Source organism: Micromys minutus, assembly GCF_963924665.1.
Source record: "Micromys minutus genome assembly, chromosome: 8".
NCBI lineage: Eukaryota > Metazoa > Chordata > Mammalia > Rodentia > Muridae > Micromys > Micromys minutus.
In genome coordinates this window covers 51,552,426-51,570,373 of record NC_137977.1, presented here as the reverse complement: position 1 = coordinate 51,570,373, position 17,948 = coordinate 51,552,426, and the positions used below count along the sequence as shown (strand labels likewise).

At 43.8% G+C, this 17,948-nt stretch overlaps 1 pseudogene across 1 annotated transcript; it reads left to right on the top strand.

Annotated features, from left to right (window-relative positions):
- The first annotated feature begins 5,856 nt into the window (after positions 1–5,856).
- LOC308423300 (small ribosomal subunit protein uS12-like) lies at positions 5,857–6,282 on the top strand (annotated as a pseudogene). Its single transcript has one exon. The product of its transcript is annotated as a small ribosomal subunit protein uS12-like (transcript).
- Positions 6,283–17,948: the final 11,666 nt, after the last annotated feature.

The window sequence follows — 17,948 nt, the reverse complement described above, 5'->3', positions numbered from 1 at the left end:
CGGAAGCTGTTTTGTGAGAACATAGGCTTTGGAATTAATAATTTAGAATTTAAGTAAGCCCCATTTCAGTGCTGTCCTGGCCATTAGTCCTCTCACTTGGATCATTACTTCCTGGCCTTCAATTTTGCTTAGTGTTAAGAAGAGAAAGGGGGCAGGGTGGCTCAGTGGTACAGAACGTGTTGGCATGTTCAGAAGGAGACCAGAGCTCCATCTTTAGCTTCACAAAAGGAGGACTGGGGGGGTCTGCCAAGGGGGGAAGGGAGATAATCACATTTAGTCCTTAGGGTTATGAGAGGGATTCCTTGAAATGACCCTTACAAAGCACTTAATCCAGGAACACCAGCTCCTGGTTCATCGAGTCTGCCTACACTTCCGTGGTTACAGGTTGGAAGAGCCTGGAACTTAAAATAGAGCCGTTGAGGATGCCTCTCCTTAGGGAGACTGTTTAATAGTCGTGGTCCAACCCTGCCGGCTGCTTTGTTGGCAGAGGAGCTTGAGCTGAATCAGCACAGCTGCCCTGGGGTAATTTTAAGTCCCACAAGGCCATGCCCTTAGCCATATACCCACACACCCACAGCCAGCTTTCCTGTCTGTAGAGAGATAAAGGCAAGCAACGGCATCCGGCTCCTCAGCTGCATGTGTCTGTCTTGTCTGCCATCCTGCCAGCATTGGTTTGTGCATGTGTTAGTGCCAAAGAAACTCTGGACTTCTGCACACAGAGGTGGACAAAGGGAAATCCACAGTTATTCTGTGGGTAGTTAAGGAAAAATATTAACTGGTTACTTAACTTCTAAGTCTGATATAAAGAAACTAAACTTTTTTTTTCCAGACACCACTTACATAGTCACATTTAAAAATAAAATATAGGGCTGGCAAGATGATTAATTGGGTAAAACATTTGCTGCCAATGATGCTGACCCGAGTTCAATTCTTTGAACCTAGGTGATAGGAAAAAAAAGAAAGAAAGAAAAGAAAAGAATAGAACTGATTTCTTCTTGCTGTCCTCTGACCTCAACACTTACATGATTCATGGGCACTCATGCACACACACACACACACACACACACACACACACACACACACACAAAACACCAATGAATAAAATATATGTAATACAAATATAAATAAATAAGCAATAAAATACTGAACATTATCAGAGAAGCCCCTCCCCCTTCAAGGCAGTCAGCTTACTCTCCTGACTCACAGTATCTGACTCTGTTCTCACACTACTCGCTGATACCCTCTTTGCCTGTGACACCAATACCCTCACCTGAGGGGCTTGCCTCCTCTTCCCTTTCCCTTAAAAGCCTCTAGAAGCTACTCAGTGTCTTTTTCTGTTGATGACTCTTTCTGTCAGCTCTTCGGAAGCCAGCCTTCTATCCCAGTGGTGGGTGGGAATGTCCACCCAAAGCTTACAAGAAGGTCAATATATATCACATATACCTACTAGAAACTCCTAAATTATAACACTCACAGTTTATACACGTCATTCCCTCTAGGACCCTGGTTTGATGAATATATCCTATTTGTTGTAAAGGCAGAGGGCATCAGGATCTGAACTTAGTGCCCAGTGAGGTGGAGGAGATGCAGAAGTCCTTTGGTGTTAGGGTTCCCAGCAGCCACACACTATGATTTCTTGAAAACATAAAAATACCAAGGTTCCACATCAAACAAGTAGAGGAAAGACCTGTGGGGTTGGATGCAGCAGTTGGAGTTTGCTTATCTCCATGTGCAGCAACATGCTGGAACCCAGCACAATAACTCTTAAACATTATTAACTGGCAGACTCCTCAGCAATGCAAAATGGAACAGCTCTGTGGCTAACAGCACTCGTTGCTTTTCACTTGGCCCATGACTATCTCAGTGCCTGGCTTGAGAAAAATTCTGAATGAAAGGTTCTGTGCGTGCATGCATGCATGCATTAATAAATGGATTAATTGATTAATTAATTAATTGATTAATGGTTTCCAAGGCATTTAGCCCTTACTGACATAAATTTTCCTGTAGCTCCTCCTCCTGTTGACCTTTCCTACTTTGACATAGATCATGACAGATACAATCTGGACCATTTCTGCTTGTTCTCTTTCATCTTTTCTGCCTCTGTCCCTCTCTTGCTCTATATCCTCAAGCCCTGGGTAGTTCTTTTTATTCTTTTATTTTTTTACTTTATTTTCTCTTCAATTCTTCTGGATATGATTCCCAATGATATTACACAGTTCTCTGCCATGTAATAAAAATTTTCCTGGGGAGATACATCACACACATCTATTCATCAAGATAGAAAACCCACAACTGGCCAAATTATAAATACCACTAAAGTCCAACTTGGTAAACTAATGAATTTTATTGGGGTTACTTACAGAAACAGAAATAACTCAAAGATAGCTGCATCAACAAATCCCACCCCATGATGGGTAACAGCCCATTAAGCTGGAAAGAGAACACTACATAGCCTACAGGCAGCTCAACAGGCTGGAGAGGGTCTCAAGTTAGTCTAAACCTCTTCCAGATAACTCAGCTTAGGTTTCTGCTTCTGTTCCTAGAGACCTCTTTGCAGCTTTGTTTGTCTGACTCTTCTTTGCAACTAAGCTTCACTTTATCTGAGAGGAACTCTCAGCTTTTATTACTTTCTTTGGTATGGGGGGGGCCTAGTAAATCCTGTCAGTTTCAGGGATTTCCTGAAGCTCTTTTGAGCTGTTTGCATTAAGGAGCTTAAGGAGTTTCCTTGCAGGATAGAATGTCTCCTTCTCCAAAGAAACTGTTACAGGGCATTCTCAAATTTGTGGTACAGTCTTCCTTCTCCCGTGCTTCACAACTCTCTATTTGTATTTTCTGGGAGGTATTTTTCTCCAAGAATTCACAGACAAAAGGCGCAAAAGTCAACCAGCTTGAGGCCAGAGAGATGGCTCAGTGTTTAGGAGCCCATACTACTCTTGTAGAGGAACCATGTTTATCTCAGTACCCATGTCAGACAGTTTACAACCACCTCTAATTCCAAAGGATCTTACGCCCTCTTCTGGCCTCTAAGAACACCTGCATACACACACGCACATACCCAGAGACAGATACACACATACCCATTTTTTTTTACCTCAACCATCTTTATTTCTTTATTACCTGTGGTGGTTTGAATGAGAATAGTATCCATAGACTCATATATTTGGATGCTTAGCCTGCAGTCAGCAGAGCTATTTGGGAAGGATAAGGAGATGTGACCTTTATGAAGGAGGTGTGTCATTGGAGATGGGTTTGAGACTGTAAAATCCCATGTCATCCCCAATCTCTCTTTCTGTCTTGAGCTTGTGGGATCCAGATGTAAGCTTTCAGTTGCTGCTGTAGCGCCTTGCCTGCCGCCATGTTCTCCACCATGATGGTCACGGACTTGCCTTCTGAAACTATAAGGCCTGCCTAAACTCTGTCTTCCTTAAGTTGCCTTGATCATAAAGTCTTATCACAGCAATAAAAAAGTGACAGAGACAGTATTTGTATCAGTATTTGTATCACATTTGCATCGCTGTAACCAAAATTCTAACAAGAACATCTTAAAGGAGGACTTTTTCCCCTTATGGTTTCACTGGATTCCAGTCCATTGTAGCAGGAAATGACTTTATTAGTTGTAAGTGTTTATGTTATTGTAAGTCAGAAAACAGAGAACTAGAAACCAGGTATAATTTTCAAAAGCCATGCCAGGGAGGAAGGGACAGGTGTATTTTTGGGACTACCTAGTCAGCCCACCTAGCTTAATTGATAAGCCCAGGGTAGTGAGAGACCTGGCCTGAAAATTCTACAGAAACTCTTGCAAGTATTTACTGCTCTTGAAGAAGACACCTACATTAACAACCATTTGTATGTCTAGTTTCAAGGGATAAGATGCCTTCTTCTGAATTCAGTGGACACCAGAAATGCACATGGTATATATACATACATGCAAGCAAAATACTTACATATATCAAAATAATAATATACAAATCTTGAAAATAATAATGGGGGGGGGAGACAGGAGAGTTGGCTTGGTGTTTAAGAGTACTTGCTGTTCTTGCAGAGGACCTGGATTTGGTTCCCAGAACCCTCATGGTACCTCACAACTATCATAACTCGAGTTCCAGGTGATCCAACACCCTCTTCTGGCTTCCATGGACACCATGCATAGAGGTGGTATTTATACATACATACCTGCAGGCAAAACACTCACATACATGTAATAAAACCTAAAAATCTAACAATAATTTTGTAAGTGTACATTATTTGAGGAACAACATTCAAGGCACACATACACACAGATCAGCCTGTTTTCTTACAGAGCCCAGGACTACCAACCCAGGGACAGCACTACCCATAATGAGATGCCCCACCCCCACACCATCAATTACTAATTAAAATGTCCCACATGCCTGCCTACAGCCTGATCTTATGGGGCTATTTTCTTAACTGAGATTCCCTCTGTGATAGTTTGTATATGCTTGGCCCAGGGAATGGCATTATTAGGAGATGTGTGGATGTGAGCTTTAACACCCTTGTCCTAGCTGCCTGGATGCCAGCCTTCTCCTAGTGGCTTTCAGATGAAGATGGAGAACTTTCAGATCCTCCTGTGCCATGCCTGCCTGGACAATGTCATGCTTTGCCTTGATGATAATGGACTGAGCCTCTGAACATGTAAGCCAGCCCCAGTGAAATGTTGTCTTTATAGAGTTGCCTTGGTCATGGTGTCTGTTCACAGCAGTAAAACCCTAACTAAGACAACCTCCTCCCAAATGACTTCAGCTTGTGTCAAGCTGACATAAAACTATTCAGCTTGGGGGTCCTAAAAAGAATTTACTTATTCTTCATTCTTTCATCTCTGTCCTTCAGTCTTTCTGAACCCAGGGCCTCTTGTCTTTCTGGTCAACTCTGCTGCTGACTGCACACTCAGCTGGAAGATAAAACTGTCTTTCTGAGCTGAACAGTTGGCAACAATGTCTCAGAGAAAGTGGATTTTGGCACCCTGACCTTGAAGTTTAACAAACCTAAGAAGGTAAGGAAGCTAAAGCTGGTGGAAAACAGTAAATAAATCCTGGAAAGGAGGGGAAAAAAAACATGGATGGAGGGGCACAGATTGGAAACCACCTTAAAGAGGATGGGAGAGGATTTGGGTTGTGGCTCCCTGGGGGGGGGAAACATATCAACATTACAGGGATAAAGGTTGGGTCACCAGAGCCCACATTTTAAAAAAAATTTTTTTAAGGCAACAAACAAGAAGCAACACGTGAGAGCTCTGTGCTTGGATAACATGGTAAGAAAAAGCAGAAACTGACATTTCAAGAACAAAGGAAAAGAGGAACTTGTTAGAGGACAGGGGCACATGGAGATACATACTAACCGCTTAACATATATTTGAAGAAGCCGGTGCTCAGAGCAGAAACGAAAGGTTTGGGTGTTGCAATACGAGCAACTAGTGACCTTTAAAAGAACAGTAACTGTGAAAGAGTCACGATAATTAAAAATTATACCATTTGAGGAAGTCAACCAAGAAAGCCTTTGGAGAAATGAACCCAATAATAATTTGGCAGGCTTGCTTGTTCAGATTGGAGTCACTGAAGATTTCCAGGCCAAAACAACTTAATCTGAGAGTGAAGATAAAGCATTTGTTTATTTGAAGTAAAAAAACAATGAGCCATACCTGACTCATGTCTTGCTTCTGATGACCCATTTTCTTGGTTGGGAGCTGTGAGCTCTGGGACCGTCTCCAGCCCTTTCATCTGGTCATGCTCCTCTACCGAACATCTGTAAGGCAGGATGCTGCTTCCTTCATCTTTTTACTCAGTAGGGACATAATAAACCCAGGAACGCTCTTCCTCTCGGGCCCGTGGCACCGTCAAGATGGGCAAATGTCCTGGTCTCCGTACTGCCCGGAAGCTCCGTAGGCACCGACAGGACCAGAAGCGGCAGGATAAACAAGAAAGCCCACTTGGGCACGGCTCTGAAGGCCAATCGATTGGACGTGCCTCTCGTGCAAAGGGAGTTGTGCTGGGAAAAGTAGGGGTTGAAGCCAAACAGACAAATTCTGCCATCAGGAAGTGTGTCAGGATGCAGCTCAGTAAGAACAGCAAAAAAATCACAGCATTTGTGCCCAGTGATGACTGCTTGAACTTCATTGAGGAAAATGATGAGATTCTGGTTGCTGGATTTTGTCAAAAAGGTCGTGCTGTGGGTGATATTCCTGGAGTTTGCTTTAAGGTTGTTAAAGTAGCCAATGGGTCTCTTTGGGCTCTGTACAAAGACAAGAAGGAAAGGCCAAGATCTTAAAATTTGACAATGGAAACACAGTAATACATTTTCATATTCTGAAAAATAAATAAATAAATAAACAAACCCAGGAACAACTGTGACTACAAGAGGCTCTTGTAATCCTCAGAAATATTTGGAGGGTTAGGCTTGGCCAACAGCCTAGTCTTTCAGTCCCTTTTGAACCCTGTAAAAGTGACAGTGCTAAGAACTATGATCCTTTTCTCACAAATGACTTGAAGATGGGGATGGGGGAGAAGTGGAATGTAGTTTGTTTAGGTAGAGAGCTCTCTGATTAAAGCTGCTAGGATGTAGCTTACTCAGTAGGATGCTTGTCTACCCTGTACTTGGCCATCAGTTTGATTCCCAGCACTGGGTAAATAGGGCATACTTCTTGCTCATGGCTGTAATTCTAGGATTCTAGAGGTAGAGGAAGGGGGATTAGGGGTTCAAGACCAGTTTCATCTATACATGGAATCTGGGACCACCTTGGCCTATATGCATCTTTGTCTCCAAAAGAAATTTATAGATATACATAGAACCACATTTGCACTATACAAGGTTGAAAACCCAGTTTGCCTGGAACGGTCAATATGTCCAAAACATGGGATCTTCTGTTTAATCCCAGGACAGTCCCAAGCAAGTCAGGACCAACTTTCTATATTCGTCAAAGAATATAGAAAACTAGACAAAAATGATTAAATGTTGCCATGAGGATGAGGAGAAATAACTATTCCCTATGTGGTATGTATGTATTTGTGTGTGTATATATGTGCACATATATGACCCATACAATACAAAATTGTCCCAGTGATACATGTAGATATATAGATAGAGATAGATAGATGTAGATGCACATATATCTACATGCGTGCGTGTGTGTGTGTGTGTGTGTGTGTGTGTGTGTGTATGTGTGTAAGTAACACATTCTTTTTAAATCAATTTTGTAATGCTAGATATATTCAATTGTTCTTCCTCTGGGCCATACCCTCAGCTCCTGTAAGTTTCTGCTGTCTGCTTGTTTGCTTTATTTTTCAAAAAACAGCCTTACAGTGTAGCTCTGGCCGGCCTGGAACTCATTATGTAGACCAGGGTAACTTTAAACTCTGCCCCTGTAATGCTTTTTGGCCAGATTCCACTCTAAGTACAAGATCGTTTGTGCAGGAGAGGGATCGGAGCATATTTTAAAACACGTATCTCTGCTCATTAGACTGGCTATCTTCCTCTATAAATAGCGTGAATTGCAAGAATGTCTGCACATGGCTTTTTTACTGTCCCACTTCCTTGTGTGAGTTAATTTAAACCTTCTCTTCGTGGTGGGGTACTTTCCAGGCCTCAGGGAAGGTCTCTGGCTCTCTAGCAGCTAAGAAGCAAGTCAGCTGTGAAGAATTAGGCCGACTTCTGTTTTTTTGTTTTGTTTTTTTAATGCATTTATATTTATTTTATATCCATTATGGACATTGATATTTTGCCTGCATGTATGTCTATGTGAGAGTGTCGGATCTTGGAGTTGCTGACTGTTGTAAACTGCTCACATGGGTGCTGGGATTTGAACCAAGCTCTTTTAGAACAGCAGTTAACCACTGAGCCCTCTCACCAGTCCCTAGGCTGACCTCTTTATGTTCTTTTATAAAGTACATTTTAAGAGTTAAAATTTTAGCCTTGACTCACCAATGCTCTGAAACCTGCCGTTTTTCATGTGCTTGCAGTAAAACTCGCAAAAGAAATAAAGGGGCCATTTTATCAGTCTCATGCCTGAGAGTAAAAGACTTTGTCTTTTAACATAGTCTTTTCTTCACAGGAAGGAGGAGGCGCTTTTCTAATGATCTGATATATGACGACAGAGCTGGGGATCCCTTACTAAAAAAGTGAACTTCGTGAAATAAGATTTCATAATTCGGCCTCTGTGGCTCCCTGCGCCCCCGCCCCCGGCCCTTGTCAATGACGAATCACCAACAGGGCCGACTGCATTGTAGATATCAGCTATTGTCCGCGTCGAACAGAAGGCTAAAGCGTTCGCTCGTTTGTTTGTTTTCTGTTCCTTCCTAGCTTCTGCCTGGGCCTTGTGCTATGGACCCACAGGGTGGGGAAGACTCCGAGCCTACAGACTGCTGCTTTGACTTGCTTTCCTTTTAATCCTTTTCTTGGGTTGCTGGGTACCTGGTTGGCAGTACATCCTTCAGAACGAATTTGAACCTCCTTCATCACCAAATCCCTCCCAGGGATGAAAGAGGACTTTACCCCAGGGGGCTGGCTCACTCTGGATGCTTCCAATGGATTGAGACAATGTACTTAGGCCCCTTTTATTGTTGGAGAGTGGAAAGCCCCTAAGATGCAGGAATGTGAATGGAATACGCTTATCAGTATTTTTTTTCACATATCAGCTAAAATTAATAATCAACACTCCGCCCAGGGGTGTAAAACTCTATTGCTTTTAGTGAGACTCTGGGCGGGAAAACAAAGCAGTCTGGCTGTGGGCCAGGGGCCTCTCCCCAGCCCCACAGCCGGAGACAGTACGGAGGTTTCAAACCAGATAGCTTTGAAACCGGAGAGCTCCGCGTTCAACACCTGCATCTTGACTTTGGAGGGGAAACTGCTGAGTCTTTGAAGTGTACTAGCCTTGCCTTCTAAGTGGGAGTATTCTGAACAGTAGCTGAAATAAAATTATGGTTTTTAGTACCTGGTACATCAGAGGTAAACAGAAAATAGCGAATATGTTGGGGAAGCATTATTCACCCGATGGATGTAAAAGTGACCGGACCATACTGGGTGGAAAAAACATGACCCTGACTCCCCAAAGCCAAAGTTAAAACCTGACCAGATTTGATATATGCCCTCCACATGAACAAATTCTTGCTCTCAAATCAGAAAAGAACCCTTCAAGACTTTCCAATAAAGCTAGGCGTGGTTTCTATCCTAGTTCTAGTACTTGGAAGGTGGGCAAAAGGGTCACCTTGAGTTTGAGGCTAGCCTGGGCTACATACCAGGCTAGCCCAGTAGTAAATTCTAGGCCACCCTGTGCTAAAGAGTAAGATTATGGTCGAAAAAGGAACAATCTCCACTGGGAAGCTGTCTTAGCTAAATCTTTCTCGGGTCTGAACTAGAAAATTTTGTCTCTGATTTGCTTTTGTTGTTTAATTTGTTAGGTCTGTTTTGTGAAAACCAAGGCCTGAAAATGTTTTAAGCTTTTATCACATTTATTTACTTCGGGGACGGAGAGGGTGGGAGTAGTGAATGAGGCACATGTTAAAGTCAGAGACAAACCGCTCCCAGGGATTGAACTCAGGCTAGCAGACTTAGCAGCAAGCATCTGACACACTCCTCTACTCAGGACCTGAGTTTTGTTATCAAACACATGGGCATTTAAATATGGTGCCTGAAACCTGTTAACACAGGATGCAAACAAATGGCCCACCATCCCTGAAAGCTGACAAATGAAACCCAGGTGGCTCATCGAGAAGGAAACTGCCACTTCCCCTCCAGTTCCAAAGATGCTCCACACCCTCTCCGAAGGGTTTCCATTTAGTGTAATCTTGACAAGATCTTCCTCAGTTCTGCAGGGAAGCTCACTTCTCACCCCCATCAAATGGAAAACTAATGGGCATTTTACTGACACTGACTCTGAGCTCCACACCATGTAGCTTGTCCACTTGAATGATTTCATGATGGATCGAAGTTGATAGACTTATATCCTTTTCTAAAAACACATGAATCAGAAAGCACATGACAAAATAGCAGGCTGGTTTCAACACAGAAGCAAGGATGACTGTGGGGCCGGGAGCCCTGTGATTTTCAAAATAGTCGAGAGGCCTGTGCACAGTAGTAAGTACATGCCTGAAGTTGACGGGCTGTAGACAGACTGCAGTACAAGGCTGGCAGACATTCTAGGTCATCCTGGACTGCTTAGCAAGAACCTGTATAAAAGAAAGAAAGAAGGGAGGAAGAGAAAGAATAAAGAAAAGTAAGGAAAAAAGAGAAAGAAAGAAGGAAAGAAAGGAAAGAGAAAGGAAAGAAAGAAAGAAAGAAGGAAGGAAGGAAGAGAAAGAAAGAAGGCAAGGAAGGAGGAGGGAAAACAGAGAGACAGAAAGAAAGGAAAAGAGGAAAAGAAGAAGGAAGAAGGATGAAGAGGAGAAGGAGGAGGAAGTGGAAGTGGAGAAAATAATGTGGACTATGGACTCTTTTTTTAAATTTTTATTTATTTAATTATTTTATTCGAGTACACTGTAGCTGTTTTCAGACACACCATAAGAGAGCATCTGATCCCATTACAGATGGCTGTGAGCCACCATGTGGTTGCTGGGAATTGACCTCAGGACCTCTGGAAGAGCAGTCAGTGCTATTAACCACTGAGTCATCTCTCCATCCCGGACTGTGGACTTTTTAAGTGAGATGAAATAACATTTCTCTGCTTTTTGTGAACTTCACCTAGGAAGTTAGGGTCCCAGAAATGTAGCAGCCACCAAAGCCAGTGGCTTCAAAGTTTATGGTCTCTTTCACACACACCCCAAAAAATAAGGAACCGTCTGCAAAGAGCGATGAGAGTAAATGTGGAGTCATCAAACGAGAAAGTAAGAAGTCAGTCTAGGAAGGGCTCTGAGGAAGGAATGCTGATATCAACAAGCTGCCCTGTTCAGTGGAGTCTTACAGATCTAGGGGGTTGGGGGATGATGCAATCTCTATCAGGATTGGTCATTTTGAGCACAACATGAGCATAGCCAGTAAGGTGTCTATCCGTCCTGAATTCCTCACCCCAAACACCTAGTTTATCCATCTGGGGGGGGATCCTATGTAGCTTGTGACTCATCATCAGCTCTACCCTTACAGCCTGAGGAAATCTAACTCCTGTCTCAAAAAAAATGCCTGAATAGAAACAGGACATTGGAAATAGACAGAGCTCATAAACCCTAGAAGATGATGTAAAAGCACGAGAAAAAAACCTCAAAGGTATCTGTGTCCCTGAAGGTACACCCCAGCATGGACTCATGAAAACAGAAATCCTGCAGCTCTCTGCATTACTTACAGGTAGCTGGGTGGGTCGGTGTCCTCTCTCCTCAGCAGTCCAGTAGGGATTTATATAAACTGGGCAGTGGGGAAGAAGCATGTGAATCTAGTTCATTTCAGGGACTTGCTAGAACGCACGAGTTGTTGATTTAAATTCCTTTGGGACCTCATTAGAAGTCCCTGAGTCCCTGAGGCTGGAGAGATGGCTCAACAGTTAGGAACGTTAGCTGTTCTTCCAGAGGACATAGGTTCAATTCCCAGCACCCACATGGCAACTCATACCTGTCTGTAATTCCAGATCCAGGGAATCCAAAATCCTCACACAGACATACATACAAGCAAAACACCAAAGCACATAAAGTAAAAAATAAATAAACCATTAAAAACAAAAACAAAAACAAAAACCTTCCTGAGTCCTAAGGAGCTCCTCTCCAGGAAGAAATGCAACACTTTGGAGGAGATTGCTACAAAACCTAGATGTACAAGCATGAAATCTTGTGCTGAGGCGGGGGTGAGGGGGTGGGGGTGGGGGGTGGGGGGGTGGGGGGGAGGGGGATCTTGAGTTCAAGAATCCATAATTAGAGCCTTTCTCCACCCTAAGGGGGAAAAATATCACTGACTGTCACAGTGTCATTTCACATTTGGTTGTTCTGTCCAATGTGCAATATGAACCCAAGTCCAGGGTCCTGGGAAGCTGCTAGTTTCTAATGACAGAAAACTGAAGAGAAACCATGTTGCCAGGGGAACCCCAGAGTGTCTCTGCTAGGCACAGAAGTCCTGAATCCTGTCTGTAACTCTTATCATCCCTCCCACTTCTCTGGTGTTCTGAAAAATAGCTTATTTGGAGATAGACAGGAAGGGGGAAAAAGTTGTGGGTGAGTGTGACCTTTTCACCATGTCGAATCAATTTCTCTAAGTCCTCAAAGGAGCACCTGCGTTCACTGACAAAGGTTTTTGTTCTTTAACTGTGACCTACTGCTTGATAATGCTGCTGATTACACAGCAGGGTGTGTCCTGTCAGGTGACCCTGTCTATTTTCAGCTGCGTTTAAGTAGCTCTGCCTGTGCTGCGCAGCCAGCAAGCAGGGAGCTTTTCACTTTCGGGAAAGTGGTTACAAAGCCAAGCACTTTTAGATGTAAAACTAATATTTTCTTTCCCTGTTGTTTTGTGTTTTTGTTTTATGTTTTATTTTGTTTTTGTTTTTGTTTTGTTTTGTTTTTTTTTTTGAGGCACAGATAAGAATGAGATTTGCTGGGTAACCCACCCCTTCTACTCCTGACCCTCCTGCCGATACCTCTCAGAAACTGGCGTGACAAGTACGCACCACTAACCCCATCTGTGTGGTTCTGAGGACAGAACCCAGGGCTTTGTGTATGCCAAACTGGCCGGTTGGGGGAACCGAAGTTTCTAAACACAGAATAATGGTTCAGTAATGGAGGTCTTTCTTTCAAAATGCTATTTATCTTCACAAGCTGTTCCTTCCGGTGCTGTGGGAAAGCAGCTCAGCAGCGGCTCTTTGGACCACACCCATGCAGGAGGCCTCCTGATCCCTTCCTTTGCTGTCACAAACCACAAGAGCCTGACTTTACTGCTGAAAGAGGCTGCCTTTCCACGGGCACAATGTTTCATTTTGAAAGTCCAGGAGCCGAGCATCTCGTTCCCGGCAGTGCGCTGCCTGTTCTACTGTCTTGACTTCCTTGTGGGTTTGTTGGGTTTTATAGGGGATATTTTTGAGAGGGTGCGGCCTCCAGCTGAAGGGTCTTTTCCCTCTGCCACCTTAGAGTTTGAACGGAAGGTGTGGGTTACCACTCTCAGCTTAATTACCTGTGTTTTAAGATACCAAGCTATCTTCCTGATGGATGCTCCTTTGACAAAAATTTGAAAATTTTAATGAGATCTTTTTTTGTTTTCACCATTTATGTTGCTCCTGTGCAGGCACAGGAGATGGGGCTGTGTTTATTCCAAGAGAGTCTCAAACCCAGCCAGGTGGTGGTTCATAGCCTTAATCCCAGCAGGCAGATCTCTATGAATTTGAGACCAGCCTGGTCTGCAGATTGAGTTCCAGGATGGCCAAAACTACACAGGGAAACACTTTCTGGAAACAGCTGGGGGTTGGGGGCCTGTCTCAAACCCATACAACAAACTAAGACTTTGATCTGAAAAACAATTTACCCAGTGATATAGATAGGAGATAGGTAATAAATCAATGGCAGGTAGGATCAATGAATGAGAGGTGGATAGATAACTAGAAAACAGATATTTTATACAGACCCGTAGCTTTTTTATTTATTTAATTTTTTTTCTGTAGCTTTTAAAATACGAATACAATCTGCTTTGGCCCCGCACACATCTGTAATTCCAGCATCTGAGAGGTGGAGTCAGGAGAATCCTAAGAACAAGACCAGCCTTGGCTACATATGTAACAAGTTTGAAGATCAATTTAGGCTACTCTATCTAAAGAAAACAAACAAACAAAAAATGTCATGTAGGACAGGGCACAGTGAGCTGAGCGTGTTGGCACATACCTTTAATCCTCACACTGGGAAGGCAGAGACAGGCAGATCTCTGAGTTCGAGGCCAGCCTGGAGTACAGAGGGAGTTCTAGGAGAGCCAGAGCTTCAGAGAGAAACCCTACCTCAAAAAACAAAACCAACAACAAAACAAACAAAAAACCCAAACCAAAACAATAAACAAACAAACAAAAATAAAAAACAGAGAGGTCATGGTGATCCAAACCTGTAATGCCTGCACTCTGGAAACAAGGTCAGGAGTATCACTTCAAATTGGAGCCATCCTTGTCTAAGAAGTGAGTTCAACAGCAGCCACTGTTACTCAGTGAGCTCCTGTCTCAAAACAGCAACAAACCAGAGAGCGGCAGGGAGAGCGCTCAGCAGGTGAAGGCAACTGCTGTGAGCCTGAGACCCTCAGAGATCAACTCAAGGACCCACATGCTGGAAGGAAGGCCCAAACTCTGCAAGGTGTCCTCACAGGCACACCACGGTGTGTGCAATCCCCTGCACACACACACACACACACACACACCATACCAACCCCCCACACAATACCACCACCACCACACACACATACACACACACACACACAAAAATAAATAAATAACAGGAACTTAAACAACAAACACAAATACAGCTAAAAACGTTCTTTTTGTTTCATTTGACGAATACAACTATGTGGACACATTAGGACCTTTTATTCTTTCTTGGCCAAGGTCTTATCTGCACAGTCTAGGCAGCCTTACTTAACTTTGACAATGAAGGGACCAGAGTTAGCACAGGACACATAGAGTTAGCAAGACCAAGTTCTTAGCACAAAGATTTCTTTGCCCCAGAGGGACAAAAAGCAGAGAACAGAGACAAATACTGGACACAGAGGGTGAGAGACAGAGGAAACAGGAACAAAGGGGGGAGCAGGGATGTTTGTCCAGGAGTTGGGACAAAGGACAGCCTCTGGATAGAGGAGCCAGATGTGCTGAAAGGCGAATGGCAGTTTATGAAGAGTAAGGGGGGAAACCTCATGTTTAGGATGAGTTGGTTAACTTTGATTGGTCACGTTAATTAGGACAGCTAAAGGGGGCTTTTGATTGCTAGGCTTTCACACTTTAATAGCTAGATCTTGGTGATCAATCTTAGTAATAAGTCTGGTATAAGAAAGTGTCCAAATGAGGGAAGACTAGCTTTAGGAATGTGATGCATGGTTTATAAGGGAGAGGGTATCGAGAGAGGGCAAAGCTTGCCAGCACCATGTCTGCCATGATTGGGCTGGCTGGAGCCCCTTCAGACATACCTGAGCCTCCTGGATGCTCTATGACAATAGTCATGAGCCACCGTATCTGGCTTTTCAGTACTGTTGTAAGCAACAGAAAGTAGACCTCAAAGGGCATGGTGTATGTCCCGTTCTTGCAACCCCAATACTGAGAAAGCTAAGGCAAGAAGATCTGGGGTTCAAGTCAAATCTGAAAACATAATAAGACTCTGTCTCAAAACCATCGAAGAACAGACAGGAGAGGCGATGGCCTCGGGGAGAGCTTGCTCTACTCGCTGGAGCTGGAAGCCAGCACCTGTGTTAAAAGCCCGAATGAAGATGGCAAACGGGGTGGCTAAGATTCCTTGGTTCCAGGCTCAGTGAGAGACCTGGTCCCAAAGGAAAAAGACAGATGGCAAGACCTCCTCTGGCCTCCACACTCACACACATAACACACACTAACAAAAATCCACACACATCACAGTGTGAAGTCCTTTTTTTTTTCCCCCAGAGCTGAGGGCAAATCCATCTAGCAAAGCAGCCCCAGCCTTCAGGGAGCTGCTGCCTCAGGGGGTTCCTCAGCAGCTCTTTACCCTTAGCTTCCTTTTAAAGGAGGCCATTTACACCACTGTTTGAGGACAGAGGTGGAGATAAGGCTTCTAGTATGAGAGTCTGTTTCTCACATTTAAAGAGGAAGGGCACCACGGTTATGCCCACTTCTGCACATGACTGGCTTAGGATGAAGCAATCCCTGCAGTTCGAGAGCTCTGGAGGCATGAGGTCAGCACAACAGGAAGGAACCACACAGCAGCTCAGATGCGTGGGAAGGCAAGGGGCAGGGAAGAGGGTTAACTTCTCCTTAAGCTATTATGCTCCAGGGATTTTGAAATTACTCGGAGGGCTTTATTCTCATTACTTTTGTTGTTAGTTTTTAGAGGCAGGATCTCTCCATGTAGCCCTTGAACTCTCTGCGTAGACTAGACTAGCCTCGAACTCAAGAGATTAGCCTGGCTCTGCCTCTCCAGTGCTTAGATCAAAGGTTTGTTCCCTGTTCTCAAAAAAGAAACATCAACACCATATCAGCCACAAATTCTTTATCTATAACGGTGTTCTGCCTGCAAGATACTCTAGGGCAGTGGTGGCCCAAAGCTTGCGGAAGTAACCAACCTATAATTGACTTGACTTAGGGCCCACTCCACAAGATGGAATCCATATCAGATGCTCCTTGGGTGACCGAGGACCTGAGATTAGAAAGCACAGAGACCTAGGGCTGAACCAAATATTAGTGATCTAAGAAATGGGAAAGAAAAAAGAAATCTAGTGATAACATGACTCCTAATGATTCTGCTACATTCATAGATAGGTGCCTTGCTCATCCTCATCAGAGAAGCTTCCTCCTGCAGCAGATGGGAATAAATATGGAGTCACAGCCAGATTATATACAGAGTGAGAGACTTTGGAACACTCAGTCCTAAAGAGATGTTTCCGTCAATCCTTCCCCTCAGAGTCAGGGAACACCCCACCCACCCCCACCTACCCCACAGAAGAGTCAAAGACTATAAAAGTGGGGGTGGGAGGAGGAGCACCTTTAAAGCACCTATTAACCCAGGGACTGGAGCAGCGAGCACGGTGCCCTCCCCAGATCCTCTGCACAGACATTACAGCTTCCAGTTCAGTATTTTTATGGGACTCCTGAGTGGGCAAATGAGGGGATCCTTGAGTCTTGTGCCTTCTCTTGGCTTCTTAAACTTAGCCACTAGGGTAAAGGTTAACAACTGAACTGCCAGGTAGAGCTGCTGGGAGAAGGAAACTTTTCTCCAATAGTGACATCCTGCATGGGATCCATGTTCAACATGTGACTGGACTCCAGTCTGTGTGTGCTTTTATTTGATTACAGATTGACGTTTATTTTTCTTCTGAGGTGTGGTTTTTGTGGGGGGTAGGTTGTTTTGAGAGAGAACTTAAAGTGGGGTGGTATGAATTGGGAGGTGGGTCTGGAGGGACTTGGGGGAGGGAAAGAATATATCAAAATATTTAAATTAGAAAAAATTTTCAATAATAAAAATGTAATAAAATCAAAATTTAAAATAACATATACACATATACATATTTGAGTTTAAAAGAAAAAAAGTATGTGCCATTACATTTGGCTTTCAGTGTTCTGGTGAGATGCAGTGCTCTGAAGACCCAGACCTGGGAAGATGGCTCAGTTGGCGAACTGCACACTTTGCGAACAGGACTGAAGTTCAGATCCACACCCGTGTAAAAGCTGAGCGCAGCAGCATGACACTGTGGTCCAGTGCTGGAGGCGGGTGCCCGGGCTCCTTAGCCAGCTAGTTCAAGAATCACCGAGATTCCGTCTCTAAAGGAGCTGGCTTAGTGGGTAAAAGTGCTAGTCACCTTGATGGGGGGGGGTACCCTCTCCTGAAAGCTGTCTTCTGTGGACCAAAATATGGCTCAGCAGGCAACAGCATCTGCAGCCAAGACATTGAGGTCCATCCCTGGGACCCACAAAGGGAGAGGACATTCCCATATATTGTCTGTCCTCTGACGTCCACCCTTGAAATATCACACTCATACAAATAGGTAAACGTATATTTTAAAAAGTTGCATTCTGGCCTGGGTACAAGCACCACAGCATGTGAATACCCCCACACATATAATAACATTTGGAAAAAATGTGAAGAGTAGCTTTTGACTGGTATACACCTTCTCCCACAAACATACACACACTCAAACACATACACCACACTGGGTGTCCGGTGATATGTGTTAAAGTAGGTTAATAAACCTCCTAATTTACATAAAACACACAGGAACAGTTTTCAATAGTTGCTTCAGTACCAACCTTTATTTACTAGTTGGGGCTACAGTATCAGTTTACACATATAAATACAGCCACAGATCATAAATACCCATTGGGCAAG